Below are 13,485 nucleotides of genomic sequence, written 5' to 3' on the forward strand. Positions count from 1 at the left end.
GGTGGTCCAGGGGTAAGGAGTCCGCCTGCCAATGCAAGGGGCATGGGTTCGATCACTGGTCAGGGAAGATTCCACGTGTCGTGGGGCAGCTGAGCTCCCGCGCCGCAAGTACTGAGCCCGCACTCTGCAACAAGAGAAGCCCCCACAATGAGAAGCCTCTGCACAGCAGTGAAGACTCAACAATAAATTAGTTAGTTTAAAAATTAAAAAATAAAAAGCAAATGGGTGACTGGCAGTCAGAGGAGCTGATAGAAAGCCTGGATCGGCTGCTTCTGAGGTGGGCGCCCTGGGTCACAGCTATTCCCATCCTCAGTTTCTGCATCTGCAAAATGGGAATAACAATACCTCTCTCTCAGAATCGTGAGGATAGTTCCATAAGGGCCCCAGCATGTTGTCTTTAATTTAGTTGGAACCCGATAAATACTGGTCTTTCCTGATAAACTCTTCTCAAAAGACTAGCCTTCCACAATCTTCCCCTCCCTCTCCAACCACACCCAGTTCTTTTATACTCGCTATAAAAATATCCCAGAGGTATACAGGGCTTTCTGCATAGCTATGGAATTTTCTGTCAGAGGTCAGATACCGGAGGACAATGGTGGGTTTGCTTAGATTGAGTTAGCATTTCCCTGGGTTTATGCTGACCTAATCAACTCTCATCTCCAACAGAGTTTCTGAAACTAAACTCTCTGCTTCCCTCCTGGTCCCGATAGTCTGTCTGTCTTGGTGAAAGACACTGTCACTGTCCACCCCCACCCCACCGCCAGCCTCTCGGCCCAACCACTCATTCATTTCAGAGCCAACATTTTGGATGATGTCACCCACGAGATGACTCACAGCCCGGTTAAGTCCGAAGAATTAAGTGCCAGTGACAATTATAGCATCCCGATTCCAACCTGACATGCTGAGCGTTTCCTCCACTAAGAGACAGCTGAATACAGAGTTTGGCAAATGTTTTCTGCAAAGGATCAGATAGAAACATTTAGGTTTTGCGGACCAAGAGGCAGAACGGAGGATTTTTGTTTTAAACTTGTACCTGGATCTTTACAGCAGCTTTATTGTTTATTTACTTGGCTGTGCCAGGTCTTAGCTGTGGCATGCAGAATCTAGTTCCCTGAGAGGGGATCGAACCTGGACTGCCTGCATTGGGGACTCGGAGTCTTAACCACTGGACAGCCAGAGAGGTACCCAAACTGGGGATAGTATGCAGATACTTACGTAGGGGAGAAAACAAATCTTCAGTTAATGAACTCCAAAATATAATAACAATACTTGATTATAATTTTTTTCAGTGTAAGTCTATGAATGAAAAGAATGGAATTCTTTTGGAGGATAACATTGCTTGATTGGAGTTCAAAGTCATGTTTTTTGTCCTGGAAGAGATAGTGAAGTTTTCTCTGTAAGAAAGGGAAGTCACTCAGTCGTGTTCGACTCTTTGCGACCCCATGGACTGTAGCCTACCAGGCTCCTCCGTCCATGAGATTTTCCAGGCAAGAGTACTGGAGTGGGCTGCCATTTCTCTGTAAAATCCCTTGTTAACTCACGGGTCCTGCAAACCAAAGGCAGGCTGGACTTGACCTTTGGGCTGTCTTTTGCTGATGCCTCACGTGGCCCTCAGGAAGTTGCTCAGTTCTGAAGGTTGGCCCTAGCCCTGTGAGACCTTGGGTAGGTCATTTACCTTTCTGTGCCTTAATCTGCTCCCCTGGAAAATGAGGATGATAGTAATAGAGATTACCCCATAGGGTCCTTGATTTTTTAAATATATAAATGCGTTGGGGTGTTGTTTCTTTTTTGGTGCTGGGTCTTCCTTCGCTGCTGCACGGGCTCTTCTCTAGTTACAAGAGTGTGGGCTACTCTCTACAACTGTCTCCAGCGTAACAAGTCCCAGGTGAGGCCTGAAGAAGACCCCAGCACCACACTGACTCCCCAGGCCTTCCTGTTTCTGGACATGATGTGGCACTTGTTTTCTTCCAGGTGTTTGGGGGAAACATCCAGGAGCCATCCTTGACTCCTCTCCTCTCCCCGTATCCAATCATCCAGTCCGTCTGCAGGCCCCACGTATTCCTGACCAGGCGTCTCTCCCGGAGCCGCCGGTCATCTCTCCTTCCTGGGCCCATGGCTGGAGTCTCCACCGCCGCGCCCCTCGAGCTGAGGCCACTGTCCTATTCACAGTTCTCCTTCTAAAACCTGACGAAAGTCACGTCATTCCTCCGCTCAAAACCTTCCAGCAGCTTTTCGTCTCACTAGACAAAAAGCAATGTTCTTTTTAAAAACAGAAGACTGTTTCACTGCTCTTAGCAGTCATATTAAGATAAAAAGTGAAAGTGTTAGTCGCTCAGTCCTGTCTGACTCTTTGCCACCCCATGGATTGTAGCCCCCCAGGCTCCTCTGTCCATGGAATTCTCCAGGCAAGAATACTGGAGTGGGTTGCCATTCCCTTCTCCTGGGAATCTTCACAACCCAGGGAGTCAACCCAGGTCTCCTGCGTTGCAGGTTCTTTACCATCTGAGCCACCAGAGAAGTCATATTAAGATGAAGCTTATTTAAACATTTCAAGTCTTATGTGTTTTTGGTATAGGACAATTAAGGTTTTCTTAAACATCCTACGTAGTTACCCCCTCTTGAGTAATTTTTTTACATCTTTGAAATGTCCTGATAGTTATTTGGGTATCTATTTGGTAGGGTGTCACTGTGATATGACATTTAATATAAATGGAAGGGGGAATTATTTTTTAAAATAAAATAAATAGAAGGAAGGGAAAAAAGAGGTAACAGCAGCTTTTATTTTAGATATATAATACATAGAAACCTGGGAAAAGATACTTAACACACTCATCAATAGGGAAATGTTAATCAAAACCACAATGAGAAACTACCTCACACCATTAAATAGTTACTAACAAAACCCAGAAAATAACAAGAGTTAGTGAGTATGATTTCCATTCTAAAGGAAATCAGTCCTGAATATTCTCTGGAAGGCCTGATGTTGAAGCTGAAACTCCAATACTTTGGCCACCTGATGCGAAGAGCTGACTCATTGGAAAAGACCCTGATGCTGGGAAAGATTGAAGGCAGGAGGAGAAGGGGACGACAGAGGATGAGATGGTGGGATGGCATCACCGACTCAACGGACGTGAGTTTGAGTAAACTCCGGGAGTTGGTGATGGACAGGGAGGCCTAGCGTGCTGTAGTCCATGGGGTTGCAAAGAGCTGGACATGACTGAGTGACTGAACTGAACTGAGTGAGTATGCAGAGAAATTGCAACTGTTGAATACTGTCAGTGGCGATGTGAAGCGGTGCAGCTGTTGCTGAAAATAGTATGGCAGCTTCTTAGACAGTGAAAAATAGAATTATATACACTACTATATGTAAAATAGATAATCAACAAAGACCTGCTGTATAGCACAGGGAGCTCTACTCAATACTCTGTAATCACCTGTAAGGGAAAAGAATCTGAAAAGCAATAGATATTTGTATGTGTTAATTGCTCAGTTGTGTCCAGCTCTTTGTAACCCCATGGACTGAAGCTCACCAGGCTCCTCTGTCCATAGAATTCTCCAGGCAAGAATACTGGACTGGGTTGCTATTCCCCTCTCCAGGGAATCTTCCTGACCCAAGAAGATCTTCCTTCCTGCCTTGCATGCAGATTCTTTACCATCTGAGCCACCAGGGAAGCCCCAAGATATATGTATAACTAAATCACTTTGATGTACCCCCTGAAACTAACACAACATTGTAAATCAACTATATTCCAATAAAAACTGAAAGAAAAAAATTAAAAACTAAAAATTGAATTACCATATGATGAAGCAATTCTACTTCTGGGTATATATACCCCCAAAGAATTAAAAGCCAGGTCTGTGAAAAGATACTTGTATTTTCATATTCATAGCAACATGATTTACAATAGCTAGAAGGCAAAAGCAACCCAAGTGTTTATGACAGATGAATCTATAAATTAAATCTGGTATATACATGAAGTGAAGTGAAGTCACTCAGTCGTGTCTGACTCTTTGCGACCCCATGGACTGTAGCCTACAAGGCTCCTCTGTCCATGGAATTTTCAAGGCAAGTGTACCAGAGTGGGTTCCCATTCCTTCTCCAGGGGATCTTCCCGACCCAGGGATTGAACCCAGGTCTCCCGCATTGCAGGCAGATGCTTTACTGTCTGAGTCACTATGAAAGAATATTATTCCCTTAAAAATGAAAAATTCTGATACTGGCCACACCATGAATGTACCTGAGAATATGATGCTATATGAAATAAGCCAGTCACAAAAAGGCAAACGCTGTATGATTCCTCTGGCATGAAGTACCCAGAGCATTCAGACAGAAAGTAGAATGGTGTTCGCCAGGCCCTGAGGTGAGAGAGAATTGGAGAGTTAGTGATTAATGGGTTTAAAAAGTTTCAGTTTTGCAAAATGAAAAGAGTGATGGACATGAGTCATGGTGAGGGTTGCACAACAATGTGAACGCATTTAATACCACTGACCTGCACTATTTTGAATTATTAAGATACTACATCTTATGTGTATTTTCCACAATTTTTTAAATTGTAAAATAAAACCCCAAAAGCTAGAGTCATGACCTCTAAGGCCATACGTGTGCTTGCCCCCCCATTACCTCTCATACCCTCCAGTCCTGCCCCAGTGGCCTCTTTAAATTTCTCCAAACAGGGCAAACACATTCCTGCCCCAGGGCCTTTGCACTGTCTGTTACCTGGAATGCCCTTCCCACAGATATCAGCTTGGCTGTCACTTCCTTCATGTCTCCGCTCACATGTCTCCTTATCAGGGAGGTCTTTCCTCATTCCTCCGCCGAAAAAGCATCCTCTGACGTTCTCTATCCCTTTCGCTGACCCGTATTAAAGGTATTTGTTTACGCAAAGACGAATGGAGCGGTCAGGGTGCTTCTGTCAGGAGTGACAAGTCTGCAAGGTAACTGACACCTTCCATAACTGCATCCCATCATCCCACCCCGGTCCTATTCCAGGCAGAGTCCATGTACCCTCGACCACCATTTTTTTTGCATGAGCCAACAGTGTTCACATTAGGTTTGTGGTGGGGAGGTGACTTTTTTTTTTGACTGCCTCACACAGCTTGTGGGATCTTAATCCCCTGCCAGCAATTGAACCAGGGTCCTCTGCAGTGAAACACAGAGTCCTAACCCCTGGACAGCCAGAGAATTCCCTTTTTGCCCATTTTAGACCATGTGGGTTTTTTCATCCTAAAATTCTCATCACCCAGCCCAAGGCCTGGCACTTCGGGGACAAAATAATTCCTCATTGAATGAATGATAGTCAAGTAAATCAAATGAATCTGGCCCCCAGGCTATCATGTCTGTTGTGGGTCTACTTAATATTATCAGAAACCTTAGATTAATCTCCCTACATAGCCTGGAAATGTGCATGATAACGACACGTGCTTCCTGAACACCAGTATAAGCCAGAGGCTTTACTACCATCATTTCTAATTTTTGAAGCAAAGTAGAGGTTAGTCTCTCCATTTACTGGCAAAGGAAACCAGGTTTGGAGAGACCAAGAGAGGCTGGAGGATAATGACAAAGGCAGGATGCATACACCGGCTCGTCCATGTTACCCAGGTTAAGAAATGAACTTTCAGGACATTTCCTGGTGGTCCAGGGGTTAGGATTCAGCGCCTTCATGGCTGGGTCCTGGGTGCGGTTCATGGTTGGGAAACTAAGATCCCGAAAGCTGCATGGCACAGCCCCAACAAAAAAACTCAGGAGCAAAACAGAGAACAGCAACGACCAAGCCAGCAGCTGTCCTCAGCTCGCGTGCTGCTTCCCAGGAGCCCCTTCCTCTTTGGGGTCTGTCACCCCCCTTGCTCCCCTGCCTACTTTGCTTCTTCACCCTTTGCCTCTTCCTGCTCTTTTCTGCTCTCTCTGCTTTTCCCTCTTTCCCTGCGTTTCAGAGCCGCATCTCAGTCTTTGTAACCAGACCAGAGCCAGGTCATTTGTTTATTTGGGAGTTGGAAGTGAGAAAAGAAGTCAGAATCTCTCCGCACATTAAAACAAAGACGGAGCATTTTATATTCCCTTTCATGGTCAAAAGATGGTCCTTCCTTTCCTCCCCTTCACAAAATCCATTTCGGTGTTTATAGACCGGTTATCTTAACAACGAGTGCCCTTTGCTTTTCTCTCTGTGCCAATTAACATTCTTAATTGCCTCGCTCTAACCCACTCACTTTTTGTCTTGGGCAGAGCTCTCTGACAAGTTTATTTTCAATTATAATTTATATTGCAATGATAGATAGATATTTATGACAGTAAACTTTCCAGTGCTGGGCTTTTAGCTCTTAAAGGTTTGTTATAATAAAGAACGCTTGTGGCAAATTGACAGAAGTGCCTCCTCACTGTTATTTTTTTGAAGACAAGTTCAGAATAGGTATTTTTGTGTGTGTGGTGGTCGGGGGGAAGCAGGTTGTATGTCTGGAAGGTAATCACAAAAAAGAAAGAAGAAAAAGCAAGAGAAAACTTTTAGGAAAGGTTGTGGGGGCCAATACAGAAATGTTTAAAGAATGAATCAGAACTGCTAGCAAAGGGGAGGCAGCGGAAAGCGCTTTTTAGCAGAAAAATTGTTTAATCAATTGAACCTTCAACTTGCTTTTGAAAATCTATACATTTCTCCTGTCCAGTTACGAAATATCTGAATGTCCCAATAAGCATGTCTATGGTTTTACCCTTTTAGCTTGACCACTCACGTTACCCAGGCTCATGGCTTGCACAAGAACCACAAAGGAATAAGAGAAGCTTTGATGGGTTGTGAATTTGAGAAGCACCAACACTTATTGCAGAAAAACTCAGGATGTGTGGTCTTAAGAACAGAAAGCCCAAACCTGCACAGAGCCAAATCAACAGGATGTTCACTCATATTCTCTATAGTAAAGACAACTCAATATATAACAGGGATTGGTTAAATGGATTAAAGGTTCGTCCATAGAGTGATAAAATTACATGATAAAACCATTGACGAAAGATTTCTTGTTAGCAAGGTAGAAAAGGCTGATGCTATCCCGTTCAAGTAAAATAGAACTGCAAAATGTGTTTTTTTTCTTTCTTTTTTTCCCAAAATGTATTTTCAAATAGATCTCAACTCTGTAAAAGTTATGATATTCATGAAAGAAAGATCACAAGAAAATTCACTCAAATATTATCTTTCTCTCTTCTGTAGAAGCAGCAGCAGAACTACTCAAATCATCCCAACGAGAGAATGAGGGAATATCAGCCTGTACAATCTGAGAGAAAAGGCAGGGATGCATGGGTTTGATTCAACTGGGGGGTAACAAGGTTCCCCTAGAGAAGCTGTTGTTCAGTCGCTCAGTCATATCCGACTCTTTCAGCTGTATACCCAAAAGTGGACATGCTAGAGCCTATGGTAATTCTATTTTGATTTTTTAAAGAAATCACCATACTATTTTCCACAACAGTTGCACATTGTACATTTCCATCAATGGTCAATTCAGTTCTGTTCAGTCACTCAGTCGCGTCTGACTCTTTGCGACCCCATGGACTGCAGCCCGCCAGGCCTCCCTGTCCATCACCAACTCCTGGAGCTTGCTCAAACTCATGTCCATCGAGTCGGTGATGCCATCCAGCCATCTCATCCTCTGTTGTCCCCTTCTCCTGCCTTCAGTCTTTCCCAGCATCAGGGTCTTTTCAAATGAGTCAGCTCTTTACATCAGGTGGCTAAAGTATTGGAGAAGCTAAGAATGCTGTTTCAGTTGAGGTAGAGGTTTAAAACTCAACATTCAAAAAATGATGGCATCCAGTCCCATCACTTCATGGCGAATAGAAGATGAAAAAGTGGAAACAATGACAAATTTTCTTTTCTTGGGCTTCAAAATCACTGCAGACGGTGACTGCAGCCATGAAGTTAAAAGACACTGGCTCCTTGGAAGGAAAGCTGTGACAAACCTAGTCAGTGTATTAAAAAGCAGAGACAGCACTTTGCCGAAAAAGGTCCACATCGTCACGGCTGTGTTTCCAGTGGTCACGTATGGATGTGAGCGTTGGATCATGAAGAAGACCGACTGTCAAAGCAGTGATGCTTTTGAACTGTGGTGCTCGAGAAGACTCTTGCGAGCCCTTTGGACCACAGGGAGATCAAACCAGTCCACCTGAAAGGAAATCGACCCTGAATGTTCATTGGAAGGACTGATGCTGAAGCTGAAGCTCCAATACTCTGGCCACCTGATGCGAAAAGCCGACTCTTTGGAAAAGACCCTGATGCTGGGAAAGACTGAGGGCAGGAGGAGAAGGGGGCGACAGAGGATGAGATGGTTGGATGGCATCACCGACTCAGTGGACACGAATTTGAGCAAACTCAGGGAGATAGTGAAGGACAGAGAAGCCTGGCGTGTTGCAGTCCATGGGGTCACAGAGTCGGACACGACTGAGCGGCTGAACTGAAACTGAATATGGCCTTGAAAATCATATTGCCTACGGACCTGGTTTCGCAGCTTTGGCACTACTGACTCATAGCTCTTTGTTGTAGGTGGGCGGCTGTCCTGGGTTCTGTGGGAGGTTAGCATGCTCTCCCCGCTTAGCTTACTGTGTTGCGGCCTCTACCTACTGTGGAGCAGGAGCGCTCTTTCATTGCCATATGTCCCCAGGCGGTGGGGGAGGTCAAATTACCCCCACTGAGAACCACTGCCTCGGACTCAGCGATCTAAGGCCTGACCAATCTTCTCTAGAGCATATAAGTGCCCCAGATTGCCCTAAAGACCTGTCGGCATGGACCACAGTGGGCCAGTCAAGGGACTGAGGGACCAAAAACTCCCAGTAGCCTCAACGTTCTCATTCCCAGTCCATATCCTCTTCAACTGAAGTAACTGGGAGAAGCTCCTGTTTTGGACAGTTCATTCCTGCTGTAATGAACTTGCTGGAGTAGCTGTACTTTTTTTTTCCCCTGAGTATGCAGTTGTGGGCTTCAATATGTTAGAGGACATATTAACAGGGAAGACTAATTGGAGCTAGAAATCGTTCAATACCAATTCGGGATTGATAAAGTGTTAACAAGCAGAGAGACATTAAAACAGGAATCAGGAGAGTATCATCATTTAAGTGGTGATTATTGCAATTAGCCAGATTTTGCAAATATAAATTATCTCAATAAAAGAGTTCTGGGCCAGGACACTCAGAAGAGTGGACAGTCAGCCCCATAATAAAACACTCCCAGTGAATGACAAAGATGAATTCTGAAGCAATTTTCGCTCAGCTTCTAAATCTCTGGATTTGAACAGCTGCTTCCTGACATTCAAAGCCTTCTATTTGAGGCAGGCAGATATCAGATCGATGAGTCCATAGCCTCCAAGAGGTTGGTCCATGTTGAGAAAAAAAGCCACACTTTTTACTTCCCAGATCCAAGTCTTAGATTTCCCAAATTAAAGCAGCAGTGGTTACCACATTGGTCCACTTAGCTGTTTCCTGGTACAAATAATTAGGGACCCAAAGGGGCAATCCTTTCACAGTGGCAGACTGTGATTTATGCACACCAGCCTTGCCATTTCTGTCTTTTCAAGACTAAGATGCTGGGAATCCATGCAGGTAATTATGGCTCTTTCCATTATAGGGACCACCAAGTATCTAATCGGGAAGCCCAGATGGCTCAGTGGCAAAGAATCTGCCTCCAATGCAGGAGATACGGGTTCCATCCCTGGGTCAGGGAAATCTTCTGGAGGAGGACGTGGCAACCCACTCCAGTACTCTTGCCTGGGAAATCCCATGGACCAAGGAGCCTGGCGGGCTACAGTCCATGGGATGGTAAAGAGTCGGACATCACTGAGCAGTCAATGTAACATAAATACCTAATCACCTTTTTAACAGCAGCTTCACTTAGACATGCTGTACAAATCATAAAATTCACCCACTATAAGTGTACACTTCAGTGATTTTTAATAAATACATATGGTTGGGCAGCCGTCAGTTTGTGATTGCCTTTTTTTCCAATTGTGGTAAAATATACAGACCATAAAATTTTACCATTTATCCATCTTTAAGTGAACTCTTCAGTGGTAAGTAGAATATTTATATTATTGTGCAGTCTCCAGCACTCTCTGCATCTTACAAAACTGAAACTCTGTACCCTTTAAATAATAACTCCCCATTTCCCTCCCCACCCAACCCCTGGTGGTCACCCCTCTACTTTCCGTCTGCGTGAATGTGACTTCTGTAGGTACCTCATAGAACTGGAATCGTATTTGTCCTTTTGGGACTGGTTTATTTCCCTTGGCGTAATATCGTCAAGGTTCATCCAGGCTGTAGCAAGTCAGAATTTCTTTCGTTTCTAAGGTTGAATAATACTTCATTGTCTATAGACATAGACACCACATCTGTTTAGCCCTTAACTTGTGGATGGACTCTTGGGTCGTGTCCGCCTTCTAGCTCCTGTGAATAATGCTGCTATGAATGTGGGCGAACAGGCTTCTGTTGACATCCCAGCTTTCAGTTCTTTCAGCTACGTACCCAAAAGTGGAAATGCTACTTTACCAACAAAGGTCCGTCTAGTCAAGGCTATGGTTTTTCCAGTGGTCATGTATGGATGTGAGAATTGGACTGTGATGAAAGCTGATTGCCAAGGAATTGATGCTTTTGAACTGTGGTGCTGGAGAAGACTCTGGAGAGTCCCTTGGACTGCAAGGAGATCCAACCAGTCCATTCTAAAGGAGATCAGTCCTGGGTGTTCATTGGAAGGACTGATGCTAAAGCTGAAACCATACTTTGGCCACCTCATGCGACGAGTTGACTCACTGGAAAAGACTCTGATGCTGGGAAAGATTGGGGACAGGAGAAGGGGATGACAGAGAATGAGATGGCTGGATGGCGTCACTAACTCGATGGACATGAGTTTGAGTGAACTCTGGGAGTTGGTAATGGACAGGGAGGCCTGGCGTGCTGTGATTCATGAGGTCGCAAAGAGTCGGACACGACTGAGCGACTGAACTGAACTGATGATAAATCTATTTTGATTTTTTGAGAAACCACGACAGTTGCACATTGTACATTTCCGTCAATGGTCAGTTCAGTTCAGTTCAGTCGCTCAGTCGTGTCTGACTCTTTACGACCCCATGGACTACAGCACGCCAGGTCTCCCTGTCCATCACCAACTCCCGGAGCTTGCGCAAACTTACGTCCATCAAGTCAGTGGCACCATCCAACCATCTCATCCTCTGTCGTCCCCTTCTCCGCCCGCCTTCAATCTTTCCCAGCATCAGGGTCTTTTCAAATGAGTCAGTTCTTAGCATCAGGTGGCCAAAGTATTGGAGTTTCAGCTTCAGCATCAGCTTCACCATCAATGGTAACTGGGTTTTAATACTCTATTTTATATTCAGGCCCCCAAAATCCTTCTCCAGAGTCACTGACTCCTGTGTTCTGTCACGATGGCTGTGCTACAGACACAGGGGTGAAGGTGTCTGCCCTTGTGGAGCCTGTGCTGTGCAAAACCAATCATAAATGCGTATACCATTCAGTCTGTAATTATGCATTTTGAACTATGCTATAAAAGGAAAGAACTGGCTTCTAAAAGATCTACACCAATAGGCGAGACTGTTCTACTTTGGATGAGAACAAACCGGTTTTAGGAAGAAACAGTCGAGCTGAGACTGGGGGCTTAGTAGAGAAGGGCAGGTGAAGAGAGGCAAAGAATAGGAGGGGAGAAAGTTCCTGCAGAACACAGCAGAGGCAGGATTCTGTGGACTGGGAAGGTTTGGGTTCCACAGACAACTCTACCTTTAACTGGAAAGTTCCTGAATTTGTACCTTCAGCATACAACGGTTAGTACCCAGGAGGCACTGGATGAAATGGGAATAAAAAAGGATTTTAATGATGATAAAATGGGTTTACGTATCCCCAATACCCTTAGACGCAATAAAGCCTCAGTATTCATAGACTGCTTGTGGAAAGGTATAAAAGAAGTCAATTTCCCGACAATTTCTGTCTGGGGCAAACAGGGAGAAGAACCTGATTATACATAAACCCAGTCATCTAACAAAAGGCATTACAAAGTTTAATCCTGTGCAGCAATCTATTTTTTTTTTCTCTCTTTCCTAACTCTCAACACACATGCAGGTCTTTCGGTTGTTTAAGGAATATTAAATAATCAAAACATTACCTTGGCTTAGCGACTAGCCTTCTGTACCACTCACCCCCCTCTGCTTTGTTCTAAGGTCTTAGTTCGCCTCTGGATTACTAGCTGCTGGCCGCAGCTCATCAGTTGGAGGTAGATTTGAAAAGTGTACCGGGTCTTTCTTTTCAATATTCATGGAAGATTTTCCTTTGGGGAAAACTTCTCTTTGACTTTATCTGTAGAAGTCATTTCTGCAGACCCTGGGTTTTTCAGGACAGGCTTAATGTCACACGTTTTCGTTGACCATGATGTTTTCTTGTTTGGCTATCTTGTCTATATTCAGCCACAGCTGGATAATGGGCATCGGGGCGTGATAAAAGAATCTGGAAGTTGGGCTTAGGGATTGAACTCACCCGCTTCTTAATTAAGTTTCTTCAGGTCCTTAAACCTCAGTTTCCTCGTTTTCAAAATGGACACAACAATGCTGCTCCCTCTTGGAAGAGAAAACTAGAAAGTGTCCATCTTGTGAAGTCTGTGGTGCATGCCAGGGGCTCAATCAATTGTTATTATTATCACTTGGAGACTCACGTGGCACACTTTTACTACCTTGTTCTAAGCAGAACCGGCTATCGTGTTTTCACTGTCGCCAACTAAAACAAGTAAATATAAACACCTACATGTGACGTGAAATTCTCCTTAAACCACTGATGTTTCACGAGCTGTAAGCCCCTGTGTACATGCATTTACGCTGGTGAATTACATCGTCTACCTTACACAGAAAAGGTGTTGGGAATGTAAGCAGATTAGTCAGTGAGGCAGGCGTTAATTGGCTTTTTTACTCAGTATGAGAATGCTAAACGGCTTCCATGTATTATGAAATCAAATTCTTACCTTTCCAACTTGGGCTGTTGACTGTAATTCTATCTTTTCTGGTTTAGGGAACTTAAAACAATTCCAAGTATTCAAACAAAGACTCAAAAACTGGAGGTTAACCTTACTTCCTTTGGTAAGTTTTTATTGATGACCATGAATATCAAAAAGATGATCAAGCTGATTTATTTTCTGCCTTGGGTTGTCCAAACAGCCAGGTGAACATATTTATCAGCTTAGCATTCTATTTTGCTTGCATTCCCGATGAGCTTACAAGAAACTGGTACAAGCTGGGAACCTGATGAATAACTAATCAAGAAAATGCAATGCACAAATGTGGAAGGGTTTATAATTGCATAGTTCCTTACAATGGAGTCAGTGCTAAATTAAGACACACGCGGAAAGGTACCAGGGAATCACTGAATCAAAGGCTTAGAAGGCTGAATATTTCATCATTTATTCAACATTTATTGACATCATGCAAGGCAGTTAATGGAATAAAATACATCGAGATTTACTATAGTTTTTTATA

Source organism: Moschus berezovskii, chromosome 15 (assembly GCF_049115385.1).
Source record: "Moschus berezovskii isolate FMDL1 chromosome 15, NW_MosBer_1.0, whole genome shotgun sequence".
In the NCBI taxonomy this organism is placed as follows: Eukaryota; Metazoa; Chordata; class Mammalia; order Artiodactyla; family Moschidae; genus Moschus; species Moschus berezovskii.